The following is a 7,283-nucleotide window of genomic DNA, read 5'->3' on the forward strand; positions in this document are numbered from 1 at the left end:
CTTTTATCTCAGCCGGCTTGGCTCTCTCTCTCTTATTCCTGATGAAGGGCTTATGCTCGAAACGTCGAATTCTCTATTCCTGAGATGCTGCCTGACCTGCTGTGCTTTGACCAGCAACACATTTGCAGCTGTGATCTCCAGCATCTGCAGACCTCATTTTTTACTCTTCAGTATGGCATTAAACAGGTTGCTCATGGTAGACTGATTACCAAGATTAAATCAGTACATGGATAACTAGCTATTTGGATACAGAACTGGCTCGAAGGTAGAAGATAGAGGGTGGTGGTGCAGAGTTGGCTTTCTGATGAGAGGCCTGTGACTAGTGGTGTGCCACAGGGATCAGTGCTGGATCCACTGCCTTTTGTCATTTGCACAAGTGATTTGGATGTGAACATTGGAGGTATGGTTAATAAGTTTGCAGGTGACACTAAAATTGGAGGTGTAGAGAACAGCGAAGAAGGTTACTTCAGTGTACAACGGGACCTTGATCATTTGAGCCAATGGACCAAGGAGTGGTAGATGGAATTTAATTTAGATAAATGTGAGATGTTGCATTTTGTGGTGGCACGGTGGCTCAATGGTTAGCACTGCTGCCTCACAGCACCAGGATCCCAGGTTTGATTCCAGCCTTGGGTGACTGGCAGGGGAGATACCAGTATCAAGAGTGGAGCTTTGAGTCATTAGAGCTAGTGAAGATCATTGCTGGATCATGATTGGACATTGGAGGATCGTTTAGTTGTGCTGAGCTGCTCTTGGTGGATCTTTATGCTGGCTTTGGGCTAACGCCAATTCAGGGACCAGCCAACCTCAGAGCTATGGCCTCAGCAGCCGCCCACAGCCCAGGCCAGGGCATTCGCAACACAGTCAGGGTGACTGTGAAGAAAGTGGAAGATCATACACCTGTCAATTGGACAGTGTGCGTTAGGAAGGTTCTATTGGAGTGCTGTGGGTTTGAAGTAGCTTGTCGGCGGTCCCGTTGTGTGTGCTTCCTGCGCAGAGGAGTCGGGTTGTGACAATCCAAATGTACAACCCTTACGTCCCAGCGGCAGATGTTCTCACCTTCTTGAAGAGGTATGTCCAGGTTGAAGGCGAAAGCACCGATGTGGTCGATCCTTTCGGGATCTGGACCAGTAAGCGGCAGGTCAAGGTAACCCTGAGGGTCGATGGCAGCGGGAACATCCTCCACCCACCCTCCAGCTTCGCCATCGGAGGAAGCAGAGGTTACCTGACATACGCAGGGCAGCCGAAGGTGTGCCGAACCTGCGGGAGGTCAGGCCACATGGCGGCCGACTGTAAGGTGACTGTCTGCCGAAATTGCAAACAGGAAGGCCACCTGACCAAGGATTGCAAGGAGGCCAAGAACTGTAACCTGTGCGGAGAGGCAGGCCACATGTACAAGGCCTGCCCAAGACGAGGAGCCGCCACCTACGCACAGATGGCCAGAGGTGGCAACACGAGCCGGGGACCGCCAAAGCCCAGCAGGGCACCACAAGATAGCACGGAAACGGTGCCTAGAGACACCCAGAAGGAAGAGCAGGCGGTAGCGGAGTAGACGGCAGACAGCGGGGAGGTACAGCAGCCGATCCAAGCTCCTTCAAGGCAGGCGGAGGAAATGGAAGAGGAGGAATCAAAGGAGGCAGATGACTGGATCACAGTCAGAAATAGGAAGAGGAAACCTGTCTCGGGCCCCAAAGCCACCCAGAGAAGGGGGAAACGACACCTCCAAGTCGAGGATACAGGCAGCTCTTCTGATGGTGAGGACGGGCGCAAGAAGGGTCGCCACCAGAGGAAGAGACAGAGCGCCATGGGGAGAAAGGAGGGCAGCACCACCCAAGAAGGAAAAGACGATCCCTCTGTGGGGATGGGTAAAGGCCTCCCCCTACCCGGTGAGAACCAAGAGGTGTCCACCGGCCCACAGCTCCAGGTAACTGGGAGCAGCGGTCCTGTGACAGCCCCGCTGTCAGATGGAGAACTGGACGGTGCGGACCCTGGGCTTGACACAAAGACACCAGAGCGGGGAAATGGCTCCAGCGTGGAGCCGGACAGCTACCTCAGCCCTGGGATGGTCCAGCAGTTTGCCGTCACCACGGGGATGCACACAGCTACCCCAGAGGAGCAAGACCAGCAGCAAATGGACACTATTAACCTTGTAAATTGTTAAAATGGGGTTTAAAGTTGCCAGCATCAATGTGCGTAGCATCAAATCGGCTACGCGATGTGTTTCAACGATGGCCTTCCTGGCCAGCGTTAAAGCCGACCTCCTGTTTCTGCAGGAGTGTGGGATACCGCACCTCAGCAGCTACAGGAGATGGTCGAGCTTGTGGCCCATGGGCAGTCAGTTTGGTCGGGAGGCAACGATAGCCGCGCCTCCGGCCTGGGTATCCTGTTGCGAGGAAGCAACTTCACCATCTCCGAGGTTAAGGAGGTGGTGGGCGGGCGCCTCCTCGTCGCCGACGTTATGTACAGGAATGCTCCCCTGAGACTGATCAATGTGTACGCCCCAGTGGGTAAGAGTGAACGGTTGGCCGTCCTGCAGCAGCTTCCACTGTTGCTGGCTACGTCCAGGCCGGTCATTCTGGCCGGAGACTTCAACTGTATCATTGATGCAGATGGACGATCCGGCGGGGGGGACAGTAAACTGGACGCCACGTCCAGAGCCCTGATGGACGCGGTAAAAGATGCCAAGCTGCACGACGTCTTCAGCACCCCTGCAGACGGAGCGCAGCGTAGATACACATGGTCACGGGCAGACGGGTCTATCCGCTCAAGGATAGATTACCTGTTTGTGTCCCGAACGCTCTCGGTCAGATCCACCGACGTCAAGCCGGTGTTCTTCTCTGACCACTGCCTCCTGCTGGCCGACTGTCACCTACAGGACGAGCAGCGGGCAGGTAAGGGAACGTGGAAGCTGAACACAAAGCTGTTGACCCCGGGAAACATTGAGGAGCTCAAGAGGGACTACGCAGGTTGGAGAACCGTGATGCCCCTCTTTGAGTCTCCAGCAGACTGATGGGAAACAGTTAAAGGGAACATCAAGAGGTTCTTCATCCTCAAAGGTGTTCAGGAGGCGAGAGAGAGGCGGGGAAAACTGTCCCAGCTCCAGGAAAGTATGCAGAACCTGCTCCTGCTGCAGACGATGGGGGTCGATGTCACAGAGGACCTCAAGGAGGTGAAGGGCCAGCAAGCCTCGCTCTTTGCCTCAGAGGCCTCCAAGATAATCTTCCGGTCCAGGTTCCGCTCGGTAGAGCAGGACGAGACGTGCTCACGTTTCTTCTTCCAGAAGGTGCACAAAGAGAGCTCTGTGCTCAGCAGCCTGAAGGAAGAAGACGGCTCGACAACGTCATCTCAGGCTGACGTCATGAGGATCAGTAAATCCTTCTATGCCAGTATGTATGACGCGAAGCCGACCGACAGCGCGGCCTCCCCGTCGTTCCTGTCGTCTATCACGGAGGTCTTAGACGACAGAACACGCGAGAGGCTGGACCAGCTGCTATCTCTGGACGAGCTGACCAAGGCCCTCGAGTCCTTCGAAAAGAATAAAACTCCCGGAAGCGATGGCTTACCGGTCGAGCTCTATTCCGATCTGTGGGACTTGATTGGCCAGGACCTGCTGGAGGTGTATGTCAGTATGCTTCGGGCAGGTACCATGAGCGAATCCATGAGGAAAGGCATCATCACCCTCATCTATAAGCGGAAGGGGGAGAGGGAGGAACTCAAAAATTGGAGACCGATCACACTGTTGAATGCAGATTACAAAATCCTGTCAAAGGTAATTGCCAACCGGGTCAGGTCTGCTCTGGGGTCGGTGATTCACCCTGACCAAACCTGTGCTGTGCCAGGCAGGAAGATCGCTGAGAGTCTCGCACTCCTCAGGGATACGATCGCCTACGTGCAGGACAGAGGGTTGGACGCCTGCCTGATCAGCCTGGACCAGGAGAAAGCCTTTGACAGGATATCACACATGTATATGAGAGATGTTCTCTCCAAAATGGGCTTTGGGGAGGGAATCTGCAATTGGATCAGACTGCTCTACACCAACATCGTCAGTGCAGTCTCAATCAATGGGTGGGAATCAGATAGCTTCCCAGTCAGATCTGGAGTCAGGCAGGGCTGCCCTCTCTCTCCAGCCTTGTTTGTGTGCTGCATAGAGCCATTTGCCGAGTCCATCAGGAAGGATGCGAGCCTGAGAGGGGTGACTATTCCGGGCAGCGGGGGCCTGCAGGTTAAGGCCTCCCTGTACATGGATGACGTCGCCGTTTTCTGCTCGGATCCGCTGTCCGTGCGCAGACTCATGTGCATTTGTGACCAGTTCGAACGGGCCTCGGGGGCCAAGGTAAACCGAGGCAAGAGCGAGGCCATGCTCTTCGGGAACTGGGCCGACCAATCCTCGATCCCCTTCACCGTCAGGACCGACCACCTGAAGGTGCTGGGTATTTGGTTCGGGGGGGCTGGGGCGTGCGCCAAGTCTTGGGAGGAGCGTATCAGTAAAGTGAGGCAGAAACTGGGCAGATGGAGGCTACGGTCGCTCTCCATCACGGGAAAAAACCTGGTCATCAGGTGTGAGGCACTGTCATTGCTGTTGTACGTGGCACAGGTCTGGCCTATTCCCAGAACCTGCGCCGCTGCAGTCGCCCGGGCCATCTTCCAGTTCATTTGGAGTTCAAAGATGGACCGGGTCCGAAGGGACTCACTATACAAAGATCTGGGCAACGGGGGAAAAAATACACCCAATGCCACCCTCACCCTGATGGCCACCTTTGTGTGTGGCTGCATCAAGCTGTGTGTGGATCCCCGGTACGCAAACACCAAGTGTCACTACGTACTGAGGTTCTACCTGTCCCCGGTGTTGCGAAGGATGGGCCTGGCCTCGCTGCCGCGGAACGCTCCGAGTAGTTGGACCATTCCGTACCACCTGTCCTTCGTGGAGAGATTTCTGAAGAAAAACACCTTTGACCACAAGTCCATCAGGAAGTGGTCAGCACGTAGCGTCCTCGAGACCCTTCGGGAAAAGGAGAGGGCGGATCCTGTTGAGTGGTTCCCTGAGCAGACTGGCAAAGCAATTTGGCAGAATGCCTCATCGCCAGAACTTTCCAACAAGCACCAAGACATGGCTTGGCTGGTGGTGAGAAGGGCTCTACCTGTGAGATCGTTTATGCACGCCCGGACTCTCAGCCGCACCGCACGCTGCCCTCGAAGCGGCTGCGGGGGGGATGAGACTGTCACTCACCTCCTTCTGGAATGTGCCTATGCAGAGGAAGTCTGGAGAGGAATGCAGTGGTATTTGTCGAGGTTCGTCCCGAGCAGCGCCGTGACGCGGGACTCCGTGCTCTACGGCCTGTTCCCCGGGACGCACACCGAGACGAACATCAACTGCGCCTGGAGGATCATCAACTCGGTGAAGGACGCTCTCTGGGCGGTCCGAAACCTGTTGATCTTCCAGCTGAAGGAGTTGACCCCGACTGAGTGTTGCAGACTGGCACATTCCAAGGTCCAGGACTACGTGTTGAGGGACGCGCTGAAGCTTGGGGCAGCTGCCGCCAAGGCGCGGTGGGGAAAGACCACCGTTTAACACCTGCCTGTCGAAAGAAAAGCAGGGGGCCCATGCAGTCATTTGGGCTCTGCTGACGCCTCAGCTCAATATATGAGTGAGAAATGCACTGATCTGTATGTAATAATGATAATTCGGAGCTGTGTATGTAAATGTGGAAATATGAATGGCATTACCTAATGTACAGTGTATCAAATTATTCTATGCATATTTTATGAATAAAGTATATTTTTGAAATTAAAAAAAAGATGTTTACTGCCTTCAGGATTTCCCTGTGACAGGCTATTTCAACATTACCTTCAGGAGCATGAAGAATTGCAAGCAGCTCCTGAAGGTCTTCAAGGAGAAGGAAGGTGAACCTCTGTTTTCTATCTTGGTGGTCCTGTTGTGTGTTCTTCCTGCGCAGAGGAGTCGGGTTATTACAATCCATATGTACAACCCCCATGTCCCAACGGCGGATGTCCTGACCTTCCTGAGAAGATACGTCAAATTGAGGGAGAAAGTACCAATGTGGTCGATCCTTTAGGGATCTGGACCAGCAAATGACAGGTCAGAGTAACCCTGAGGATCGATGCCAGTGGGAACATCCTCCACCCACCCTGCAGCTTTGCCATTGGAGTAAGCTGAGGTTACCTGACATATGCAGGGCAGCCGAAAGTGTGCCGAACCTGCGGGAGGTCAGACCACATGGTGGCGGATTGTAAGGGGGCTGTCTGTCGAAATTGCAAGCAGGAAGGCCACCTGACCAAGGAATGTAAAGAGGCCAAGGACTGTAATCTGTGCGGAGAGGCGGGCCACAGGTACGAGACCTGCCCAAGATGAGGGGCCTCCACCTATGCGCAGATGGCTGGAGGTGGCAGCATGAGCCATGGACCACATTAGACCAGCAAGGAACCACAAAACAGCATAGGAACGGTGTCTGGTGGCACCCAGAAGGAAGGGCAGGCTGTAGCAGAGCTGACTGCAGACAGCAGGGAGATGCAGCAGCCAATCCAAGCTCCTTCAACACAGACGGAGAAAATGGAAGAACAGGGAACAAAGGAGGCAAAGGATTGGATTACTGTCAAAAGCAGGAAGAGGAAACCTCGCTAGGCCCCCAAAGCCACCCAGCAAAGGGGGAAACGACACCTACACAATGAGGATACAGGCAACTCTTCCAATGGTGAGGACGGGCGCAAGGAGGGTCGTCACCAGAGGAAGAGACAGAGCGACATGGGGAGAAAGGAGGGCAGCACCACCCAAACAGAAAAAGGCGATCTTTCTGAGGGGATGGATAAAGACCTCCCCCTACCTGGTGAGAACCACGAGGTACCCACCGGCCCACAGCTCCAGGTAACTGGGAGCACCGGTCCTGTGACAGCCCCGCTGTTGGACAGAGAACTGGACTGTGCGTGGACCCTGGGCCCGATTCGAAGACACCAGAGCGGGGAAATGGCCCCAGCGTTGAGCCGGACAGCTACGTCAGCCCTGGGAGGGTCCAGCAGTTTGCTGTCACCACAAGGATGCACACAACTACCCCAGAGAGGCAAGACCAGTAGCAAATGGACACTGGTAACCTCATAAACTGTTAAAATGGGGATAAGAGTTGCCAGTATCAATGTGCGTATCATCAAATTGGCAACGCGATGCGCTTCTACGATGGCCTTCCTGGCCAACGTCAAAGCCGACGTCCTGTTTCTGCAGGAGTGTGGGATACTGCACCTCAGCAGCTACAGGAGATGGTCGAGCTTGTGGG

The sequence above is a fragment of the Hemiscyllium ocellatum genome, chromosome 3, assembly GCF_020745735.1.
Source record: "Hemiscyllium ocellatum isolate sHemOce1 chromosome 3, sHemOce1.pat.X.cur, whole genome shotgun sequence".
NCBI lineage: Eukaryota > Metazoa > Chordata > Chondrichthyes > Orectolobiformes > Hemiscylliidae > Hemiscyllium > Hemiscyllium ocellatum.